General features: G+C 40.2%; 1 long non-coding RNA gene across 2 annotated transcripts in view; it reads right to left on the bottom strand.

Annotated features, from left to right (window-relative positions):
- LOC119018359 overlaps positions 1 to 23,848 on the bottom strand; it is a 29,428-nt gene extending 5,580 nt beyond the window's left edge. For both annotated transcript variants that reach the window (XR_005074728.1, XR_005074727.1), the window contains exons 1-2: positions 23,519 to 23,848; positions 708 to 858 (exon numbers count right to left, since the gene is read on the bottom strand). This is a non-coding gene — a long non-coding RNA (uncharacterized LOC119018359). The remainder of the gene's footprint in view (positions 1 to 707; positions 859 to 23,518) is intronic.
- Positions 23,849 to 25,977: the final 2,129 nt, after the last annotated feature.

Genomic DNA, 25,977 nt, shown 5'->3' with positions numbered 1-25,977 from the left:
CAATTACTAATTGTACTTTTAATAACTAAAGCCAGAGTTTTTTTTCTTTCTCCAGTGCTTCACACTACTTTGTTGTCTCATTTAAATGAGAAACAATGTATGAGATAGATAGATAGATAGATAGATAGATAGATAGATAGATAGATAGATAGATAGATAGATAGATAGATAGATAGATAGATAGATAGATAGATAGATAGATAGATAGAAAAAAGTATTGTATTGGGTTTTCATTGAATTCATTCTTCAGGGTCTGCATGCTAACGCTACAAGACAATGCAGCAGTGAAATTTGTTTATTTTGGTTGGGGATACGCTAATTCAAGACATCTCCATCACCGACCGGTGGCTGGCTGCAGTATTGCTCATAAACCCCTCCCACTCCATGTTAGCAGATGGGATATCAAAGGAGATGCCAAATATTTTTTTCACAATTTTAGGAAGCTCCTATCCCCCTCAGTGTCTATATTACTGATAAGTTTTGTATTCATCAGTTAGTTGATGCTACAAAAACAGGTATAACATCATAAGTGACAGCTGAGATGTCTCTTGACGTCAATACCTTCACAGCATGGGAGAGCAGCGTCCATATCTTCACTTTTATAAAATGGAAGTGGATACACGTCATCCACCTTTCTATAGAATCAATGTTAAGGACCAGCTCATAGACCCTATAGGGTACATACATATACATTAATTCATGGCTACCTGCCTGGAAACTTCCTTCCTTCCTTCCATTCATTCATTCATTCACTTTCTGCAGTACATCCAGATCTGTCCTTTTTGAAGAGCAGCGGTTTAAGCAAGGTAGCTCAGATGTCGTTCTCTCAACATGTCCTCCAGCTCTGCCTTAGGGACCCTGAAATAGATACATAATCCCACTAGCATATACATAATATCCAGGAGCATCACAATCATCTGAATAACTATTGCCAAAGTACAGTCCTGCAAACTACAGATATGTTGAACCTTAAATTTCTCAATGTTGCAATTTATGTTTCTTTGGGTTCAATTTTCTCTTACCCACAACATCCCATTTTTGTCCCCACAAAAACATCTGGAAAGTGTCCTGCGGTCTCCTTAAGAATGTCAAGTGCTGTCAAGCATACAAATGAGTAAATGCAGGGGTCGCATTGTCAAAACTATCCACTGTTTTCACACTTACCAATATTCAAACGTTGTCTGGAACTGCAGTCACTGACTTGGCAGTCATCTAATGTGATGTACACCTTTTGGGTTTATTCTCTGTTTCCTATGACCCCATATGTTTGACATTGGTTAGCTAGAATTTATTGCTACAACTTGTCTCTTTCTGCCAGTGACTAACCTGTCCTCCCTTGCACGATCCAGCAAAAGGGGATAGTTAATAACCTAGGGTTAGGCTTGCACAAAGTTCAACAAGTAACTAAGTCAGTCCTATAATTCTCACTCTCTATATGTGCTCCACACCAACACATATTCCTTATTCATCCATTGCACACACTACTGGTGCAGCTAACCTCCACACCCCATGTTCATCAACCACCCACCCTCACCACCACCTTGTCAGGAGCATTGAACCAGTTTGTAACAGCATATACTTAAGAAGTGTCCTTTCACTATTCTGTTTTTGCTGTTCTGGTGTCCTCCTCATTAGTGAGTGTGTTTGAGGTTTTTCTTCTGTTGCTATTTTTGTGCCAGTGTCAGCAGAAGACCTAGCCTTCGGCACTAACTCAAAAGGCTGAGCTGAATTTCCAGTGCAATCCTCTGTGCCGTTGCTGGACTTAGAATATAAAGTTTTCAGAGGAATTTCTAGCTTCTCCTCAGTGCAGTTGAAGACTGGGAAGATGGAATCAGACCTGGGTCACTGTGGAAACACCAGTCATAGAAACCCAGTATCATCAATCTTTGCAAATTTGACACAAGTTTATTATAAAACTGAGTGCAGCGCATACTCTGAAGTCCAATTCTGTGTCCAGATGATATGCCAATATTTGATTTTCTTTTTCTGTGGGGAGCAGACTTATAGGTGACTTCATGGTAAGAAAACAAACAAGTAAGACTCGCAGTTTGGTGAGGTTTTGTTTGTTGGTTAGATTTAGCAAAAAAAAAAATGCTTGGTTAGGTTAAGAAAAGATCATTTCAATACATTGCCTCAGAGAAGTTAAAATAAGTGAATGCTGACTTTTGTAAATGGGCTTGCATGTATGCAACACTTTTTTCTTGCCCATTGACCGCTCAAAGCGCATTACATCACTTATAATCCATTCACACACACAATGACGGCAGAGGATTCAATCCAAGCTTATGATCGGCTCAGCAGCAGCAATTTGGGGTCAAGTGTCTCGCCAGAGTATACTTCAACATGCAGCTTGCGGATCCAAGGGTTCGAACCACCGACCCTCTGATTAGTGGATGATTCGCTCTTCCTTCTGAGATTCAGCTGCCTGGTTTCACACAGGACACAAACACCGCTCTCCAGGGTGAAAGTCCTGTATTTGTGTAATCTGTCCATCCACCCCAACCACCACCTTACTTGGACTTTCTTGCTCTTTATACTACATAATTTGATTTTTTATCTGCATGGTATTTGTAAGCAGCTATTTTCCACAGACCATTCCATGCAATTAGATAGTCTGAAGTTGCGTTATTTGTATGCAAACTGAAGCAACTGGGCAGCAGGTCATATAGCTAGGAGCAAAGACAGCAGGGCTGTTCGTGATGGTAACTGACACAGGATCCCATTTATAAATACTGGTGATGATCTTTGGAGACTCTTACAGATGTTGAAGTAAACAATTTATTTACTAAGCAGAACATCAAACAAGTATTTGACACTATTCAATGCAGAACATGACCGGAGACATTATTGGAAGCTGGAATGAGCACTCTAAAATGTGAAGATTTGGTGTCTTTGGTGTCTCTGTCACCAGTCTGCCCTCTTGAGGAAAGCAACCATATGACCGAAACTTCAAGCAGGTTATTGAAATCCTGTATATACATTTGCTGTTAGGTGCTGTTAGGTGCTGCCCTCTGCCAGCTGTAGTAGTTACAGCCGTAAAGGAGGAAGTAAGGAGAAACTGGTCCATAAGGGAGGAGGTCAGGGATGGCGGATAGACAAAACAGCAGAGGACTTTAGTTAAGGAGACAGCCGTTCATTTTCAGTGTGAAATGAGAAGTCAGCGGTGCATGTTTTTGACTTAACAAATTGAAGTACGCCACGTCACATTTGCAATGTGACGTAAGTAGCATAGGTACCTTAGAAACAGAAGTTCCACGGGTAAACCTAACCTTAAAATTTCCGTCTAGTCTCTGGTACATGTTGTGCTGTCATGCTGCCATGTGTCCATGTGGTTTTGGAAAAGGTGACAAATGTAGTTCTGGGAGATACTGACACGCAACCTTTTCAGTTACTTAGGTGTAAGGATAGGCTGTGTCTTTCAAGGAGTGTTAGAAGTTCAGAGGGTCTCGAGCTTTGGCTTCGGCCTGGACTTTGTCACAAGGGGAGTTGGAAAAGTTCCTTACAAGAAAGCACCGGCTACAGATCAAATTTGTCTCTAAAAGCTGCATGACATGACACTTCAATGTCACACACGATTTTTGGAACAGCGCCTTTGAATAGCAGATGGGGTGCTGGTCCCTATTTTTGGTTAACAGTATGGGAGGTGTTCTCAGACCTCAACGACTCACACTTTTAAGCATTCATGAAAGAAAACCATTGAAGTAAAAGAGAAACTTATGAGTCATTTGATGTCCCTGTCTTTGGCTGCGTATCAAAACTACAAACAATTTTCTGTGAAAAGAGATCAGTCTCCAACAGCACATTTCCCTTTTCCTGTTTAGGATAAATAATGCCAGGATATAAAGTTGCCGGAGTTATGGGGAGTTATTTTTGCTCATGTTACAATGGCATCTCTGGACATCAGTCTGGTTTCATCAGACCAAGATCTCTTGTGTAAAAGTGAATGGTATCTCCTTTTGTCAGACCTCACTAGACAGACAGATTGAAAGTAATTACTTGGTGAATTTTAAAGATGTGGAAAGGGTGAGAAATGTCGTTGGACTGACAGAAGGAGGAGACTGGGAGGAAGAAGTGCCTACAAGGATGCATGGAAGAAGAGAAGATTGAACATCAGGTCCTGCACTGTTCTCAGTCATCACAGGGGAGAAAAAATTACTCTGACATCGCCGAGCTAATGTCCTGCAGTCTCTTCCATCAGTAGCACCCAGGATGTGCCTCTCCTGTCTACTCCATAAACCTTTCATGAAGAGGGAGGGAGAGAATGTGGCTAAGAGAAAGTGGAGAGGGGGGAACTGCCAAAAAAAGCCAGATAAATCAAATGTGGAGCAGAACTGAGCGAGAGGCAAAAGAGATTTTGAAAATAAAGATAAAGGAAAGGTGAGGCAGGGTGAAATAAAGGAAGAGCCTAAAGGGGCAAAAAGCATGAAAAATTAGTTGATAGGACAGGGAATGGATGCATAGCAAAGGATGTCAAGGGAAAACCAAGAAAGAAAAGACATGAAAAGACAAAACGTTAAGAGCAAAAGAAAGGCAGCATGTTTGGGTCACTTTGTGGAACTACAGTCTTCCCAGTTATGAAGCTAACTACATTATTGCTCTAGCATACGATTCTATAGTATATCTATTACTCACAATGGAAGCTATATTGTCTTCTCCTTCAAATTACTTTCTGTTTGTTTGCGTTATCAGTGTTCTCAGCAGGTGCTTATGGTTCCCTCTCGTCCAGTCAGCCTACTCACCACAAGCTTCTGCTGTCCATGTCTACAATCTCACCATGAGCTAAGACAGCAGATCGTAGCTTGAAATATAGGAAATGGTAAGCATTTTGATGCAATTACAGAGCAAGTTGTCCAAACTAGTTTCAACACTGTTTAATGTTCAAGACCAGAAAATCATACTGCGAAGCCACAGTCTGCCGTCATTGATCTCCCCGGTGAAGAGGTGATCGTTCAGAATTCAGACACACGTTACATTAGCCTATGCGTTTTGTTTGTTTATTTTTGCTTTTATGAGAGCAGCAGCCGCTCTTCCTTTCCATGCTGTTAAGACTCCCCGCCTGAAATCAAGGACTAGCAAAAACAATGTATTGTAATCCAACATAGTCCCCTTTTGCATTAGACCAGATAGACCAGTTTTTTGCAACTTCCAATACCTGTGTACTGCATTAGCTTACATTCTATTTAATTGTCCTTTTTCATATTGTTATTTCAAAATATATACATCAAAATCATGATGATGATGATGATGCAAATCTCATTAATATCAACACTTTGACTAATGTAAGTTTGTAAGGTGGAAAGCCTGAAACACACTGGGCCAACCACTGGCCATCTGAATCGTTTGGGGAGTCTCGGACAAGTTCAGGAACAAATCTGTTCGGTGTGTTCAGCTGCGTTGGAAGCTTTTGGAACCGCAAGGACGGAGTCTGCTCTGATTCAACTTGCAAATTCTGAGTGTTGGCTGTCTGCTGTCTGAGCCATTGGATACTCTGATTGTTTGTGTGCTAGCTGTATGACCATTCTAATTGGCAGCGTGCTAGCGAATTAGCGCTGTGTGTGGGAGGTGCAGAAGTGACAATTCTCCTTATTACTTTTTCCCTCCTGCGACGTCTTCATATAATAACGAGCCCAAGAGCAGAAAACGCGACCATCAGCTCAGCCATAATGATCTAATGCCAAGTATTGTATTCCACTAACTTCTCAGGTAAAACAAATACTAAGCCAATATTGTGTGCGCTTTGTTTTTCTAATCTGATAATCTATGGTTTGTACTCCGTTCCGTCATTTCCTGTTTTCATGTGTTGGAGCACTGGCACAAGACTAGTGCCACCCGCTGTTAAGGAGGCTTATTGCATCTTACGCAAGCGCAGAACATACACGGTACTGTGGGGTTGGCAGCACGTCTAAGTGGTATGTTTAATACAACTTCTCTGCCAAACGGGACAGAGAAGAAGCAATGGGGTGGTCGGATAAAGGCAGTTGGCCATTTGTTTCCGTCTGGGCGATGTGTGGGGGCCCGAAGACCTAATACACCTTTTGGCAAGGTAGACGCTTGATATTTATATATCAGTGCATCTCAGATAAAGACACAAGCAAAGCAACTCAGTACATAAAATAAACAGCAGAGATGTCAGCTGGGTTGGACCACCGTGTTTAATATGTTGTTAAATGTTAAAGTTATTCCTGAAAATAACAGCGAAAAACAAGTTTGCCGATCCTCTCATACCAAATCAACTGCCAGTTTTCTGCCTGGAGTGACTGTTGTTACTACAACGTCACAGTGATTTGGTCTATAGAAAACACAGTTGAAGCTTAAAATGTTAATATTTTTGTTGATGTACGTACATTTAACTACAATTGCATTGCATTGTAATGCAACCCTATTATTTTGCACCCCATCATTACAGTCCATGTGAAAGAGCAGAATTCATCGGTATTTATTGCAGTTACAAGTCATTTATGGTACTCTATAATATATCAGGTTGTTCGATGGGAAAGACAGGTGAGGAAATAACTGCACATTCCATTCATAAAAAATAGATAAATATAAGATATATTCCTTTGCATCCAGTACTGAAATTATTAATAAGTAACCCTTAATGTATCAGCACGCGGACTACTCCAAGCTTTATCCAGTTCAAATGAAGTGTGATCTCACTACATGGCCCAGACATTCATTGTTTCAAAGACCACTTTGAAGGTCTGCCCTGTTAGTACTATGCTCAGCCAGTGAATTTGCCCTGTCCTTACCAACAGGGTGCATGGAGTCAGACCACACTTACGCTATTGTTCATTATGTTTACCACAGCAGGCTCGGTAGCAGAGGTGACTATATTGGCGGGACTGCACAGAAAATAAGCGCTTTGATAGAGAGAGTTATGTAAACGTATTATTTTGACTGTGGATGGGTGTTTTTATGGGTTTGGCTTCCTCTAAGAGCTGTGGGACTAGTTATTTTCTCGGAAAATGTGACAGTTGGGCACTTACAAAGGGGATTCATAATAGACCTGTTTTTATGTCAGTTGGTCCCATGCTGGTTTACAAATTACTTATGCTCATATTCTGAAATGGCCGTCTCTTGTATACATACTCCGTGATTAATACCTTACTGCAAAAAGTGTGTCATCAAATATGCATTTCAATAAAGAAATGAAAGACAGGTAGAAGCAGTTACAAACAACTGTGCTGCTGCATTTTTGATCTTTCTTATACACCCTCAAGGAAGATCTACATAATCATATATCACACAGGATCAACTTTGAACATATGATCCATGTTTTTAATCAAGAAAATCTTTTAAAAACATAATGCTTTTTTTTTTTACAATAGGACAAAAACAATTCAGAGCCTTTGTTGAGATGTAGATACAGTGCACACACCATAATTTCTAAGTCCGTCCTAGAGGTATTTTTACTGTTTTGCATGGTCAAGAAAGAAAAGGAGTTTTGTAAAAGGCATTCCACTTTTAGAAAATTATTCAACGGTATTTGTGTAATGATTAACGGTTTAAAAAATTGAGAGTAAGGGTGTCATTCTACAACACAAGGTTACACAGCAAAGCTTGCTGTAGTCCTTTTATGCTACATTCTATTTTATTTGGGAAGGGCATTACAGCAGATAAAAATGCTAATATCACTTGTGAGCCAACATCATTTTTTTACATCATTTTTAAAAACCTTCAAAAGATTACCAAATATTTTATAAATTGCTTTTGATAAATTAATTAGATTAGACACCCGGGCTTTGGATGAGAAGAAAGGAACAGTGAAGAAATAGAAAAGACCATGCTGCACAGACTATAAATAAGAAGCATATCTCATCTGTTTCAATAATGTACAAAGCTCCTGGACTCATACCTCCCCAATACCTTCCACAGAGGCAGCAAATAGATAAAAATGACACACCTTTTAAGTTCCCTATGGATAAATGCTTGGTTAAGTGTTCTCTCAACCAGTATATTGTTGGCTGGTAAAGAAGATTTGTTAGATATAGAAAACAATTTATACTGTTAGTTCTCCTGTTGGGAGTGAGACGGGGAAGCCTTCTCACTATTATCCATTTATTTTGATCAAGTTACAGCTCCTGCCTGTTTTTGAGGACACAGGAAAAAGAAGAACGAGGCACACTTTCTTGTGTTGCCCTCTATTAAGTTCTGCCTGTGGCATTTCTGTCACATCTGATAACATGATTTGGGCAATGCAGTCGCCAAAATGTGAATTTGTTCCTTTTCACAGGGTTCTTGGCCACATACCTATTCCTATGTGTTTTATCCAAGGGCTATTTCCCATTCCACTGACTTTATGTTATATTAAGGGCCAGGGTATCTCAATAGACAGCTCAGGAAGTTCAGTGCGTGAAATACAAACCCCTAAAAACACAATCATCATAATCTCTAGCTCACATACAACATTTAAAATGTCAATTTGAAGGGAAAAAAATATTTTGGAAAGGTATGTATGGAAAAGTTGGCATAGATTACTGATGACATAAGACATTTCATTGTATGCAGAATGACTAACTGAAAAAAAAAATAATTCCAAGTTAAATGACAGTAAATGTAAAGCAGCAAATCAATCAATTAAAAAAACAAGACTTATTGTCAACCTGCAACTTGCAAGCTTAGTTTGGAGCATTTTGACAGAAAATTACAAATTACACTAAATCCTACTTTCTTTCTTTCCCCTACTTGTTACAGTACCTGATCAAGTGTAAGTGAACGTAGTCCTGACCTTTTTAATACTGCTGAACTGTCGCCAAATACACACTAGAGTTTTATGTGCTGTGTAGTGGAAACAGGTGTGATTGAAATGTGTATTTACCAGAATACACATCCTTCCATACTTTACCTCCCCCCAAGCAGTTCTATGTTTTCAAAAAGGACACCAATCCATTGGACTCAGACTTTTTTTTTTTTTTTTGAATAAAGCCGATTCGTCACAAAGTGTGGTGCAATGATTGTGATGAATAAGACTTTGTAAAAACATTTGGACATAATTTACTGCGGTTTTCTGAATACATGAGAATTATGTAAAAATAAAATTGTGATGATAAAATTAAGGTTTGCAGTGGTTTGAATGTCAGTGGGATCAAGTTAAACCTAGCAAAATGAGTTGATCTCAATGAATATAATATGAGTGCAAAAGCCACAATATTGCACCCTGACAGACTGAACTAAAATGATTGCCGGTGCTGCCGAAATAAAGGAAAGCCATTTCTTTTCTTTCTTTTTTTCTTTTTTTTTTTATTGAGTGGAGCATATTACATTATATATCAATGCATTGTTCTGAAACTGCCATTTTAAAGAGAATTGATTTTTGAAAGTGCAATAACTCACATTTAACCACTCAAGCAAAATCACATTTCAAAAGCATATCCAATAAACATTTGATCATATAAGTGTTTAAACTGAGAAAGTTAGATTTTCTGTAACACAGGATGAACACCAAAGCACTTCAGTACTTCATTCACTTCCAATGAATGACTTACTGTAAATAAGGCTTTATCTTAATAGCAAATGCAATGCTTAACCATGCAACTATATGGTTGACACAAATCTGCTTTTCATCTTGCAATAGACAGGCCACAGTTATGCACTCTATCTGATTGAGAGACCAAGAACCATGAGTCACTAAATCAAATTATACAACAGATGCAGCAATTTTGTGTTCAAAGTTGTATTCTCAATTGTATTTCAAGGCTGATTAAAGGACAGTCGGATTCACCCATCCCAGTTACAGTTATGTTAAATTTGTGATATGTCTCTATTCTATGGGTGCTGTTTGGAGTTAGCCATTTCCTGTCTTATTTTGTAGATTATATTCTCAAGTGTAATATGTTTCCTTCCACTTCCTGTCTGTCCAGCTCTTTTTCTGTGTACACAGAAAAGATAGCTTTTCATTTGTTCATTATCCCGTGTCTGTTTCTAAGTCTTTTTCTTTTCATTTGTTTCTGCATCTGTTCCCCAGTCTTTGTGTGTTGTCTGTATTCCTGATTGGTGGCTTTATGATTTGTCCTCAGTTTGTTTTTCTTACTATTTTTTACATTTTCTTGAATTCTCCTGGTTGCCTTTTATTGCCCTCTATTTGTTGCTTACTTTTTTTTTATTTTTTAAAAAAAATGTTGTTTGTCTGTTTTGTTTGTTTTCCCACCTGTCTGCCTCTGTGTTTTTCATGTTTGGGTATTTTGTTGCCTTACTATATCAACATGTGTTATATCAGGTTTCTGTGTCATATCAGGTGCAACGATTGTGATGAATAAGACTTTGTAAAAACATTTTGATAACATGTATATACAAGCTTACTTTCATGTTGTGAGGAATAGGAGTTGGTGGAGACCCTAAGCAAGATGGCTGCTAAGCTGCTCAAGATGACATCTCAACAAGCTTGAAAACACTGGATGTTTTTCAGAAGACTTTGGACATAGCGGCCATCTTAGAGCCAACAGTAACAGTTATTTTAAGTGGTTATTGTGCCCAAACCTAACCAGACTATATCCAAAGTAACCATGGTTTGCAGAAATATAAAGGAGAGGCAGACACATTTGAAATGTAAAATGGCAACATTTATTCTTAAGTCTAGGTTTATTCACCCTACATTCAGATGGCCTGCCTGAACTTGAAAACACGAGTACACAAATGTACTGGTTTAACTGTACGTGTATATGTGAAGCAACCCCAGATCACTTGTAAAAGCCCTGGACAGCTTTGCCCTCTAAAACAGGAGAAGGATGACACTCTGATACATCTGGTAACACACACCCACACACACACATACTCACATTTAACATCCTCTGTGGGTTGATGCATGATGAAATATTGATGATTACTAATGGTTCTATCTTACATTTTCTTGTGAGTCTGATAGGTGTAGCAACACAGCTGACACGTACTAGACAGTATATGTGGTGAATCATTAATATTCACAATGAATACTGGATGGATTCTACATTCAGTGAAGTGCTACTAATACCCCAGACAGTGACTTTTGGTGCTTTGATCAGGATGTCTTTCTATCCTCAAATGCTGTAAAACCACACAGATATGCTGCAGTAGACTGTCACTTTCTGCAACATATTACAAATCTTTCAATAATACATTAGTGCCTTTTAAATTCTGCAGTGGGTGGTCAGCACTGAGCCTCATATTCCTTAAAATGGAAACTGGGGGAGATTATTTCCCAGTGACAAGCTTCCCTCAGCCACTTTTAGCATGTATTACTTGGTGTGGTGTATTATTAATATTCTGACTTTAACCCATCCTTAATCCCCATGAACTTGGATCAACAGCTACGCTATCAATAGCCAGAGGACGTTAATTTAAAAAAAAACAACAAATTAATCAGCTCAGGAGGGAAGCGCGGCTGAGGGGTGGGAGCTATGGTCTATCGGCAAGGCCTTTGCTGTAGATTTGGCTGGACAAGAAAAATCCCCATGGCAGCGTACTGGAGAAGGGCATGATGGAGCAGATGGCTACCCCCTTACTCTCTTTACTCAGGCTTGCCAGACAGACGATGCTACAGGTGTGACAAGATGTCCACGCTGGATCATGGCCCACTCCCAGGTGCCCCTCCCTCCCTTACTCGCCGCTCAGTCTCTCACTTCATTTCTCTCCCAACACAACCTCCGTCTCCTTCCCATCCTCCCTTATATTGCGCTCACTTCCTTCCTTTCAATACCATCTCTCCTTGCTTACCTCAAGCCAAAGATCAGTTGGCTACATTCACAGGCCAGGTGAGGGGAAGTCAACTGCAGCCAAGGAGAACGCTGACATATCTGTTAGCCTGAGGGGCCTGTCCAGGTGGCTGCTCCAGTAGGTAACAGCCAGTTGCTGACAGGAAGCTTGGCAAATAAAGAAGAGATGATGTGGATGTGATGCTTTTCCAAGCCAATGTGGAAAGCTGCTCAAAGGCAAGGGTTTTGTCACAGTAAAACACAGAAAGTCAAAAAAAAATAATAATAATGGATAAAAGCATTTTTTTTCCACTCTTACCATCTGTGCAATCAAGGTGAGAGAAAAACACAAGACCTTGCCAAACCATGGTTATCTTCTCTAATGCCACAAGGCAGGTGATCATGTTAGAAACCACTTTTACCCTGGGAGGAGTGCATGGACAAAATGAACGAGAATAACCACGCCAAGCACCAGGAGCTGCCGGAGAAATGTCGTCAGTCACTCGCCAAAGCCATGATCAAATTCAGGCCAGTGGGGTTGGCAAAGAAGAGAGCCATCAATCAGTCTTTGACACCGAAGAGCAGGCCACCAGGTGACTTTGGCTAAAGAGGGAGGCCCTGTTTGGTCATCTGGGTGAGAGTTTCTGATAATGAAAGACGCAATAAACATCCACAGGATGTATTGTTAAGCTTGAGACATTTCAATCAGAACCAAAAATATAAAACCTGAATGATTATCCAACATTTTATGACAAACAATCCAATAATAACTAAAGTTGTGAGCCAAACAACCAACCATATTGCCTTCTTTATTGCCACAAGTGTGGCTAAATAGGGATTTAACAGGGTTAAAAGCATCTGTTGTATTTTCTCAAATTTCTAATTTTGTATATTTGTATGTTTGTATAGTAAAGTAAAGGATTCAGAGTCAAGATGGAAGGAAATGTAATTCAAATGCAGTGACATCTTGAGGCCTCTCTGGGTATATTGTGTGCTGAACACTGTCCCATAAAATATCTTGGGGCCCATTTTCATGCTGGTGCAAATCAACTGCAGTGACCTTGCACCAGGGGAAGTATCAATTTCATTGGCTGAAAGCAGATTTTTCTTGAGCCTGCATCCACTTGGTGATTTTATGATACTGCTTGCACCAACAGCAAAGGACAGTAGAGCATCGCTTTTTAGGAGAATGAATGCAGCTCCATTTGATGTGCATGATTGATGCCAGCCCCCGCCTACTCATAGTTCTTTTTACCAGAACCACTCTCACCAAATATGCAGAGCTCACACTTAAATAAGCTTGCTCTATGACCATTTGCCATTGCCAGCGCACACATTGGGCCCCCTAGGTGAAGAGGTTTTACAGTTTTTATAGTCATAGCAGATAAAATGTTGGAGTAGCTTTCACACAAGGAACACTCTGCTTATTCATCACAACTTTTAATTGTACTCCAGCTACATATCGATGAAGCATAAAGCTATACAGCACACAGGCGTTGTCCAAAATTCGTTCAGAATGTGTGCGAGTGACTGAAAGAGAGAAGTGACTTAAGAGATCTGAAAGAAAGGGGTCAAGAGAAGCCTGCCGGAAGGAGTCAGAGGGGTTGTAAATCCACTCTTCATTTGAGACCCTTGGTGAGAAAAATGGATGAAATTTGTATGTGTGCACGGTATAAACACTACTGAGGTGACATCTGTCAACTTCACTGAAAATAATGGAACACAGCAGTGTAATGTGTGACTTACTACCATGAATAAAATGTAGAAAATTTACAGGGAAAGTAACACATCCATCTTTTTTCTGCATTTCCCCTTCTTGCAGTACTAACAAACACATTAGGCAAATGGCCACAAATTACCTCCAGCCGGCTAAGTCTGAAATATCACCATGGCTACTCTTAAACACAGCAGGTGCTGAAACCCTGCTGGTCCCTCGAGAAGAAAACTGACTAGTAGAGGCCCATTGAACCCCAGGGCACTGAGTGGCACTTCAACTGGCAACTATAGCTAACAGGGCTGAACAACATAACAGTAGTTGCTCCTTAATGGAGCCCAGAGCTGTGTTGAAAGGTAAGCAGCTGTTGGTGCGCAAAAAAGGCTTGTTTGGTCTCTGCAGATACTTGTGCTTTCAACATCAGCAAAGGAACACATTTTTAAAACAGAATTTTGTTTTTCATAAAATATACCTGTCACCAGTGTTTTGATCCAGGTTTAGAGCAGTGGTGCTGGATTAATAAACACAAGACACAACACATTACAACACAATATCAATTTGTGAAGTTCAGTGCTTCAGCAGTCAATGATATACAGTACATCTTGAAAAGGCATTGGTGTTTCCATTTCTTTCTGGCAGTTTGGAAAGCACGGATGTCTTTGTCACTGCTTCCTTCACTGTTGATCTATGAAGAGATGCATGTTTCACAGGTTGCTACCAAACACTTTGTTTGACCCTCCTACTGTATGTTAACACAAAGGTAGGAGAGGGATTTTGTCATCATTGTCATTGATTTGATGTTGTTTTCATCCTTTACTAGTGACTAAAATTAAACATAGATAAAATTGTAATATGAAGTGGGAATTACGGTAAACTAAACAAGTACCTGCCACTGCACACAGGGTTACGAATGGTTCCCTTGCAGTAAACATTAACTGATAACATTTCATCCTGGTGACTGGGCTGGCCCTACTCTAGATGTATAACTGACAAACCAGAGACATCCAGGTTTAACATTTGTACCAAATGTAGCAAATCATGGTCAGATAATATGCTTATTATTGACCTCTCACATGAGGAGGCTGAAAGGATGGTGGTGGAGTTACTGCAAGGCAACAAGTCGGCCAAACAGCTAACTACAGTTCCAGTTACACAAGTTGATATTTTTAAGACCTCTGGGGACATTTCCAGTTGTTTTTGTGGTGAAATTGGACTGTCTCCATCGGATGTGATACTGGCAACCAAAACAGTTACTTTAAGCAAAACATTTTTTTCATTATTATTCTATTTTATTTTATGGGTAAACCTGACCAGAGCATGAACACAGTGTTGTGACAAAAAAGAAAAGAAGATTCTAATTAAACAAATGTAACAGTTGCAAGTCAAAGTAATGCTCCGTAATTACTTATCTTTGGTTTTGCAGAAGAGATCTGGGTAACATTTATTCTGGTGCTTGGGTTGATAAAGCACTTTTTCTACTTCCAACTGTCAATAGCCAGATGTTTGTTAAAGCTAGTCTGAACTGTGTCACATGAGAAGGCAAGCTGTACATCCTGCCAGGTTGGCACTGCTCATATAAACTCTGAGCAAAGATGAGAAAGGAGCAAGATGGCTGACTCACTAACTATTGCTATCAGCTCTGGAAAACTTGTTTTAATTTCATAATGTCATTTATAAAGACTTTCATCAAAAAAAAAAAAAAAATCAGCAACTTCTGGATTCATCATGATGACGTATTTGATATATGGTAACTCATACTGTATGCATATCACATCTTTAAGCATATGTTTGCAAGACATACATTGACTTATACACTTTGTAGTTTACATTGTAGTAATATGGCAGATTTATGTGGGCTGACAGTAGGAGGTCACTCTATCACCACCCCCAGTCTCTCTCCAGCATCTGTCTCAATGGCTTTAAACCCACAGACAGTGACAACTGTCGTTTGCTGGAGCCAGGCTGGAGGGACTGCCACTAGTGGGGAAATCAAGGCTGCTCACGGCTTGTGATTTGTGAGCAAACATAATTACTTCCACAATCCAGTCTACAGTATTTGTCAATAAAATGATCATTCTTTTAGGTTTTTGGTGTCCTCACAATGCACAGTGGCTCTATTGGTTTATCTGTTTTCCCTTAGGAGACCAAATATGTTGAATGTTTCCAACAATTTCAAGATGTTTTTAAGATCATCTTTTGAAGAAAAAAAAAAAAAGCAGTAGTTTAGAGTTATCTCATTAATATTCATGTGATGAGGTTCAGGCTGTTAATACTGTTTGGTTTTTGTAAATCAAAGGCACTTAACTTCACAAAGTGAAGGGTTTTGGCACACCTATCATCCCAATAGGGAAACAGCTCCTAGAGGAACAGTTATGGCCTTGACAGTATGTAAAAATTCACCTCTGATCGATCCCATTCACTTTGAATAGTACAATTTTTTAAAAAGTCAAATGGGTCAAATGACCTAGGATCTATTGAATAAGACATGTCCCTGTGCAAAATGAACGGGATAGATCAGAGGTGAAACTTGACTGTGTGTGTGTGTGTGTAAATGTTCAATTCCCAAAAAGGTTCCTCCAGAAAGTGTCTAGGAGCATGTTTCGTGCTAATTGGAGTCCACTGGTAACAATTTGTAGTGACACTTTTTCAAAAGTTTTGGAATCACTTCACTGGAGTGGATTTTGAGGTGAGATGTCTCCACAGACAAGGAAATGATGAACTAACCTATGAAGGAATTAGTTTGGTGAAAGGTCAAAGGTCATGATACTGTAAATTATGTTTTATTAATTTTTTGGGTCATTTGGTGTCCACTGGTACCTATTTAGTTACACGTAGCTGGACTCAGGGTTAGAGGCAGTAAACTAATTGACACTAAGAAACAGGTACCAATCGACTCTACATGGCCTGAAACTGGCTCCTAAAAACTTCCTGGAGGAACATCCATCCTTTTTCCTCACCTCCAACTAAGTGAACACCTTGCGCCTGACTGTAAGCAGATAGCAGTGTTTGTGTACATCCAGTCGTGACCTGTTGAGACCTCCAGAATTCATGTAGCCTTCAAATTAGCTCAAGAACAGTGCATAGAGAGCTTCATGGAATGGGTTTCCATGGCCGAGCAGCTACATCCAAGCCATATATCAGCAAGTGCAATGTAAAGTGTTGGATGTAGTGGTATAAAGCACACCACCCCTGGACTCTAGAGCAGTGGAGATATGTTATCTGGAGTGACAAGTCGCGCTTCTCCATCTAGCAATCTGATGGACGAGTCTGGGTTTTGCGGTTGCCAGGAGAAGAGTACTTGTCTGACTGCACTGTGCCAAGTGTAAAGTTTGGTGGAGGGGGGATTATGGTGTGGGGTTGTTTTTCAGGAGCTGGGCTTGGCCCCTTAGTACCAGTGGAAGGAACTCTGAATGCTTCAGCATACCAAGAGATGTTTCATGCTCCCAACTTTGTGGCAACAGTTTGGGGATGGCCCCTTCCTGTTTCAACATGACTCTGCACCAGTGCACAAAGCAAGGTCCATAAAGACATGGATGAGAGAGTTTGGTGTGGATGAACTTTACTGGCCTGCACAGAGTCCTGAACTCAACCCGATAGAACACCTTTGGGAAGAATTAGAGCGGAGACTAAGAACCAGGCCTTCCCGTCCAACATCAGTGTGTGACCTCACAAATGCGCTTCTGGAAGAATGGTCAAAAATTCCCATAAACACACTCCTAAACCTTGTGGAAAGCCTTCCCAGAAGAGTTGAAGCTGTTAAAGCTGCAAAGGGTGGCCCAACGTCATATTAAACCCTATGGATTAAGAATGGGATGTCACTTAAATTCATATGCGAGTCAAGGCAGGTGAGCGAATACTTTTGGCAATATAGTGTATGTTAGAGGAGATGTGTGGCACCTTGGATCCTTGGAAATTCAAATTCACACAGTGTTGTCAAAAGGTTGAGGCAAGCATGACTAGGCAGGGGTAGAAGTGCTGCAATACTGTGGCTACATCTGAGACCTTTATCTCATCACCTCCCTTTATATCTCCCCTGCTGAATATCAAATGCATTACTTCAATACATCTACATTTCTATAGGTGAAGTCCCCAATGACCACCTTTACTGCAATGTAAAGCCAACTCAATTGGCTTTGTTCAAACATGGTTTATGTGGCACATTCTTGAGAGAATTAAAAAATCACCCTGCTTTTACAACTTAAAACTTTCTCGTGGTTACACTTTTATATATTCATGCAAACATATAAACAGACACTTTTAAAAATACAAGGTAGAGGGCTTAACCCCCCCCCCCCCCCCCCCCCCCAAAAAAAAAAAAGACTTGTCAGCTGCACAAAAACATCACATTCTTTGAGTTGTTTCACATTACAGTGGTAAGAACTGTATTAATTAGTCCATTATTTGCCAACTAAAAATATAAAATATAAGTGTTTTTGCAGCACTAAGGCATCATATCCACTTAACTATATAAGTCTGCATGCTTGTAGCGTGCCAATTTAAGTAGTCATCACTGCAACACAGTATTTAGACACCTTTCACATAATGTTAACACTACTGTTTCTTAATATTATGTTGACAATTTTTGGTCATTTTTTAAGGTTTTAAACTGAAATTCTGGCCATATTCTTTCATATGCTCCTACAAAATGCATACAGCATATTCATTCAAAGGTCAAGTAATCTGTTCAGTGTGCAGTGTGAACCCTCAATTAGATGCACTCAATAAGACAAGAGAGAGGTGCTTTGCATTCTGCTAAGGAAACCTCCCAACACATGCACATCAAGAGGGAGAAGGTCTCTTTTTAATAAAAGCTAGTGCATTGTCCATAGGGAGCATGTATTCCTAGAGAAAAGTGGGAAGTTATGTAGCTTTATCATGGGTGGCCAAATGAAGCTGTGTTTGAAGGTGGGACGTCAGGAATATAATTGGCTGTTTTTGACTACTTTTGATTATATCATTATATTTCACCTTAAAAACTATTTACCTTGCCTTGTTTGGTGTCATTATTTTCAGCACAATCTCTGTGACTGTACAGTTATTTTTTTATTTTGACATACTATATTAACACTATGGACCTAAAATCACAAAATAACAGAAAATCAGAGTAGGAAAAAAATAAATGTTTTACTGTGAAAATCACAAATATGTTTAATGAACCTGTTGCATTAGTTATAATGCAAATATAAACTGTTGCTTTCTAAATTTGTGCATTTGTTTTTGAAGTTTACAAAGTTATATGTGACTATTTACATTCAAATGCAGGCAATACCTCAGGCTCAGGGCTCCTCAGCTCATTCCTGCCTGTTCTACATTCAGCAGTCTCCTCCTTGTTTTGACTCACAACACAAAAAAACGACTACACTACACACTAAACACACTTTATCAAACACTACATTACACACTAACTATACACTCCAAACACGTTATATGTCACAAATCTCTCAACTCTCAAAACTCGCCATCTCTGCCGCTGCATCACCTTCAGCGTCCCTCACACAACTTCCCCAGTTCCTCAGGAACAAAACTTGCTGCTTGCAGACACTTTCGTGCCAAAGACCTGTTTTTACCATTTCTTCCTGCACCAGACACAAAGCAAACGTGACGGCAACGTTCGCAAAAAAAGCGTGGCAGACATTATTTACCCTAAGTCCAGTTTTGGACGTGCCGGTGCATCCGGTCCGTCGACTCGGCAGGTGGGCCATGTGGGCTAGTGGCTAGCAGCTAGCTAAACATGAACATCCACAGATTCCGATTCCACTTTGTTGTCCTCACATATCCGGATCTCCTCAGACTGGAACAGACTCGGTCCGGACTCATTTAGTCTCATTAATCCACAACAGTTAGTTTAAATGCACAGAACGGGACCAAACTCCCAGCAAAATCCCGGTCCAACTCACACCACTGCTGGTATAAATCCACTTGTTTCTTAAGGCATGTCATGGAAGTGAGCTCTGCAGTGATTGGCTCTGGTGCGCACGTGACTATGATGGCTATGGTTGACAATGCTAGCAGAATTCGTGAAGCATTTATGAAATAATTTATTAAAGGTATCATTGTAGTCCAAACATTGCACACCCCTGAACCACGCAGCAGCCATATTGACACTCTCAGACCAGTCTGATCCTGATCTGCAGAGACATTTGAGGCACACATTACACACATACACACACACACACATAGACAGAGATTCCTTGCTTTTATACAGAGATAACAATCATCATAGCAATATTAAGGTTATTCAGATGTTATTCAAGCATATAGTTCATCTTAATAATAAATCCAGGAACTTGAAAAACAAAAGCACATGTGGTTCCAGTACCTTAAGGTTTCGATCTTTCGATCTTTGCAGAGCAACGCATGGGAAGAGCAAGAAAAGAGAAGACAAAATAAACATAATTACAGCCATTTGACATTAGTGCATACAAGTGCAAAAGGACTGCACTCAAAGCAAAAAGTGTAGTGAAGATAAAACATTCAAAACAAAGAGCAAGCTTTTAATAACAAAACATTATTTATCTGTGACAAGTAAGCATATTTCCTGTCTTGAAAAAAAATAAAGACTCCAGTTCCATAGTTGGATCCTTTTGCAGCATTCACTTACTTACAGAGGAACGAAAAGAAAATGTTTGATCTTACATAAAGTGTTTATAAAAGCTTTTTGAATGCCATCATCTCAATACACTGTAAATGGCTGCTTCAAGGACTGTACAATCAGTGCTGTAAGCCTACTCCCCAAAGGGCAGACCTTCATGGTTTCATGTCTTGTCCTGCACACATTCCCTCAAACACACTAATAACCCTGTCCCTGATAAAAGCAGACACAGATATTGCCTTCAATTCATTATGAGCTGCTTGAGTCTTCCCTGAAGAAAAAGACAATTTCAACTTGTCCTAATAGAATATTTCACATATCTGACGTCAGCGTATGTGTCCTTGAAACCCTGCGCTTGTCACACAGCCATGTGTAGTAACACAACTCTCATTTGTCTCTCTTTCTTTCTTTTACATGCACAGACTAAGATGGATAACACAGCATGAAACAAAGCAGCATTCTTTTTTTTTTTCTTTCTTTTAAAAAAAAAGGAATGCTGCTGTGCGCTACATATGTAGTGCGTACACCTCTGCAATTAAGGGACGCAATTCAAAATAAATAAATAAATACATGAAGCAATGTTTTGTCTTGTCTGCACTCTCACATTGTGATTTCAGGACTTATTTCTCACTGCTCTTCACTTCCATTTGGGCAGATTGGATGCAATGGTTCCACTGAGCAAACAGCAGATAGTATTTGACATTTATTCAGGGGCATTGCAGTGTGAAGGTTATCGGTGGAATTTTTAAGGCTTGTGCCATATCTGATGTCTTTCTCTCTAGTAAGCCGTACATTTGAGTTGAAAGGCATGTTCCTTCTTGTAGTTAGATATCAGCTTCTTTCTGTTTCACTGGCCTGGCAAATGGCTTTTAGGCTGCAGATAATATATGTCACCAAGTGACATTACGGTTATGTGATGATTTACATTTAAAAGCTTCAGCCTGGTTAGCTGTGGGTTAACATTACTTTAATTTCTGCACAAAACACACCGATGACTGCTGTCTCGGATGTTAGTTCTGAGGTCTCAGGTAAGAAAATATTGCTTTTCTTTACTGAGGATAGCACTGTTGTCAGTATGTGGGGTGAATGGAATATTTAAACATGCAATAATCCACTAGGGAGCAGCTGAAGAAGAAGAACTTTCACCTTTTCATTTAAAACTGTTGACTAGCAAGGGTGGACCAATATTCTCTCCATTTTAGCTCTGTCTTGATCTCTACCAGCTCCTGAAGGAAATGCCTGGCTCATTAGCTGCTACATGCTCCAATCTGTGGACCAGCTCATGGCTAACTGTGTCCGTCTGCTGTTTGATGCTGGGCAGATAGTGTACAGTGAGCTTTCAGAGATGCAGCTATACAATCAGCTGAAACTCACTCTACAACACAGTAAAACCAAAGGGAAGCTTTGGTCTCAGGTGATAATTGTCTGTATTTTCATCACTGCAAGCAACCTCTTTCTTACATCACATCATTTTCACATTGTCATTCGAGCAAGAACATCAATTAGAGCCACTATTTGTCACAAAGCATAGCCTTCTTAAAATGAAGAAAAACAATGTAAAATTGCAACTTTCAACTAGCCAATATTATCACTAATTGTCTCAAAATTATATGTATAATTATAAGCACTGATCTTTTTTATATGCAGATAAGTGTGCCAATCATCGAGGAAAAAAAAATCTTTTTCAGAGCTGTCATCATGTGAAACCCTCGTTTTATTGTCCCTTCTGCTTTGTCCAAACATTGTAGTTTTGGTGGTACAACAGGATTATCGCTTGTAGAAAAGGATCTCTTCATAACAAACATCCGTCAGTGGTGGCAGAGTAATTAGGCCTGGGTTATTTTGGGATGGCTGTGATGAATACATATGCAGCAGTACTAGTAGGAGCTTAATTCATGAAAACAGTAACAGGACATTGGATGGTATATCTTTACATCAGTATCTATGACTATTTTTTCTACAGACCCCATGGAAAGCATGACTGAGCGTATTGAGGGCTGAATAAACATCCAAGATAACATGATACATGCAGCATATAATCTGCTTTTATTAGAGAAGAGTCACGTGCCAACTACTTATAGTTTTGTTGAAGATTGGATTCCAAAAACCAAATGTGAAATTGTAAATTACATAATACAGTAATTTTAAATACATGGCAAAGGAGATGCAGAACACATAAACATGTGTAAGTTTTCAGGGAAGCTGCAGTGGAAAGAAAAACAAAAAAATCATATCAGCATGCAGCTACCGTGTATGTCTCCCCCCCCCCCCCCCTTTTTTTTCTTTTTTGATGTTTTGTGCTGTTTTGACCCTGAAACTTCAACCCCCACATGTAGTTGCAGGAACATAAGCCTGCACACTGCCTTGCGCAAAGGCTTTCATCAGTAATGACACAGCAGTAGATCCAGGTCTCCTGCCACTCCCTCATATCTTGAGACACATCTTTTTTTCCTCTACCCCACATCACTAATTCCTTCTTCCCAACCTCCAACTCAACAAGAAAATTATGAATTACGAAGATTGTTAGGCTGGTCCTTTTTTTCTTTTTCTTGGTCTTCTGCCCAGACATATTTGTTTTCATGCCTGCTGACCTCCACCCACCACCAGCTCCTGACTTAATGCCATCGAATTGTCGCGCTTTCAGCCCATCTGCTGAAAATTTGTTAGACTTATTGTGATTCGGGGAAGAGAAATGAAAAGCACACAGACGCAAAATGATTGGTACAGTAATTCAACAAACACATGTACAGAGTATCTTTTTAGAATTTTGGCGGTGTCTCTGCACTTTATGTGTCAGTGTTATGTGTTACTTAACAAGGTTTACGGCATTTAAGTGTAGCAGTTAAGCCAACGCTTTAAGCTGCTGAGGTGCGTCCACTCAGACGACTTAATAGATGCACCGATTATGTCAAAATTACAAAAATCACATTATAGCAACATGATTATGGCTCCAACAGTAACACCTTATAGTGTTACCCATGGACCACCAAACACATCTGAACAAGGGGGGCATAATTAAAGACAGGCAGAGGGGGTGAGGGGGCATATGCATTGAAATAGACAATATTACTGACGTATTAAATAACGTTGTGGAGCACTTTTTTTTTTTATTCACCACACAGTCACATCTACAGTATGCATGATGAACATGCACACATGCTTGCTCAGATTAACCCCTCTGATCCCACTTTAACATTCACCCACAACAAGCCAAGTCTATTTACACATAAACGCACAGATGAAACTATAGCAAACAACAAAGTACATCCAGTCCAGTCCACAACCACAACTCATCTTGCTGACTTGAATCTAAATCAACATCATAGTCATTATCATCACAAGTCAACACTCATATCAGACTGACGTGCAGAGCCGCACGCACACACACACACAACAACAACAACAACAACAACAACAACAACAACAACAAAACAAGCGCAGCTGCGCAGTTAAATGAAAAGGAAGCGACACAAACAGGCCTGCGCCTACTGCAGCCATAGCACAGAAAATGGCAGGTGGGTTATGTAAAAATAAAAACTCACTTACGTCAGTGGTCCTTGAACCTCCCGAAGACCAGTCTGCGTTGCTCATTTAGCTGGATGAATTCCTTTGCAACAGCAGTCATGTCCACTTGTGCCAGAACATCCTGGCGTATGTTGTATATCAAGTCATTTAGCCTTCTCTGTGGCATGGTTGAACGCAGGTATGTTTTGATACGGCGAAGTGTTGAGAAAGATCTTACAGCTGATGCTGAAGTGACTGGGGTCGTGAAAAACAGTTTCAACAGTTCGTGTACTTCTGACTGAAGTTCTTTGGCCACAGGGATAGCATTCATTGCTTCACTTATAAGCCTTGCTGATGTTTTTCAGACTTGGTTTGAATCCCTGATGTCTTTATGGTGTGTGGCGACATGCTCAACTGTGCAGGCGGACTGTCGAAGTCAAACAGCAGGGTCGTCAGGTTGATTAGGCTTTGTGAGACCGCTCCCGCAACACTCACTTGTACAGTGGCCCTTGGTAGCTTGGCTGGAGGCCGGAGGAGAGCAGCTAGCCGGGGCTTGGCAGGTCGTCGGAGTCCGTGGAGGAGATGGACGCTTCGGGTCTGTTGTTGAGGCCACAGTGGAAGCTGTAGTAGTTTGCTCATTCTGTTTTGCTTGTTTATTTGTAAAAAAAAAAAAAAAAAAAAAAAAAATCAGATATTGACTCCTGTCTCTTCGTTGTCGCAGCCTGGTGATGCACCCAGCGGTTTGGCAGGTGCCCGCTGTTAGCTCGTGACGACGCTCACTCATGACGTAGTTGATAAACAATGCGCACTAATTTCAAATTAAAATACCGCAGTCAGTGAGGTCCTGTCCTCACTAACTCTTCAAGCTAATGAAAACCCCAAATGACAGATTAATATCCCCTTTACTGCTCTTTATCAACCCTCATGTTTGATTACAAACATGTAACTGAACAGTTTCATACAACATGTACACTGTAATGAAAGAGGTTTATTTTTGTGAGTACGTGAAAGCAAGGGTCACCTTTTCACTGTGCATGATCACACAGCAAACTTAAAGCAGATTCCGGATTGCACCTATGCCTACACCAGTGGCTATGATGTTGTGAGCATCTCTACGTATGTGTTGGCATGTCTGCCTTTCTGGTGGTGGTGATTGCCAGCTGTAAACACATCAAGTTCTTCGGCTCACAGCTGTGTCTGAGCTAGGCAGAGTAGACCAGTCGACTGTCCACTGGTCATACACGACAGAGCATGGACATCATGCCTGTCAGCGGTCGTTGGCCCAGAGACACTCTGGCAGTGAAGAGAGGCTCTGGAGGAGGTGTTTAATTCAAGAAGGGTAGAAGGAGGCATTGCTACAGCCAAAGAGGATGGTGTTTTTACTGGAGAAACTACGTGTCAAAAACCCTTGTATACTAGCACCTCAAATAAGAGCCACTGCGAAGCCCCAGAGAAGAAGCCAGAAACTGCTAAAGCAGACCAGTCACAGTAGCTGTGGTCTGCCTCGTTCTGCCGACGTGCAGTTGCACCTCAGTGGAGCATTAAGTTACAACATAGGGCATGCATTCACACAGAGCCAACGCCATAGGTCTGACTTAGCTTCAGCCCTGAAACATGAATCAAGCTTCAACCAAGACATACAGTTTCAGCAGCTCTTAAAAAAATTAATTAAATAAAACAAGAAACACAGGCTTTTTTTGCCCACATTACATCATGTTTTAACATGCAACAAATGACGATACTAACGGGCACATTCAACATTTTTGGTGCTTTACATTGCTGTTAGACAGCTGTGTAATATGGTGCAGGGCAGGTACAGCTAGTTGTGCGTAGGAACACAGATGTTGTATGATTGAATGAGTGAATAAATGAAGCTTACACATGTATCACCGTCAGTCTGACAAGCAATGGTTAAACTTTTTAATTGAAGGCTGAACTCTAATTGACACTACGGAACAGTGCAACACTATTACCACTGCAGTATTAGCAAGAGAGCTAAACATCCACCCTGTGTAATGCCAAGCTCATTAACCCATGCTGATTCAATAAAACCACCAGCCTCAACATGGGCACGACAATTAACTCACTCATTAGATCTAACTCATTAGTAGTGGTTAGACCAAAGAGTCTGCAATGTCAGACAAACTACACACATAGAGTAAAAATGGAGTTCAAAATTAAATAGAGTATTTTACTTTGTGTATGGGAAAGAATTACAAACTGTTCAACTCAGCAAGGTCTGGTTTGTTGTCTGCCAGTTCCTGAAAAAAAAACATCAACACAGACCTCTATTACTTCTAAAGGACACATTGTTCGAGGGCACAATGTGCCTCAGAACTATGTGGAGGAGTCAGAAAATGAGAAAAAAACGGTTCATTTGGCAGTTTGGTATGTGTCTGTTATGGGGCAGTACAAAACGGTTACTTGTGCAAAGAAGCATCACTGTCAGAGTCTAATGCTCCTAGTTTTGAAAAGATAAAAAAAAAAAACACATTTCCCCA

Source organism: Acanthopagrus latus, chromosome 4 (assembly GCF_904848185.1).
Source record: "Acanthopagrus latus isolate v.2019 chromosome 4, fAcaLat1.1, whole genome shotgun sequence".
NCBI lineage: Eukaryota > Metazoa > Chordata > Actinopteri > Spariformes > Sparidae > Acanthopagrus > Acanthopagrus latus.
Note: the sequence above shows the minus strand (reverse complement) of the source record. Positions and strands in the feature narration are given on the sequence as shown.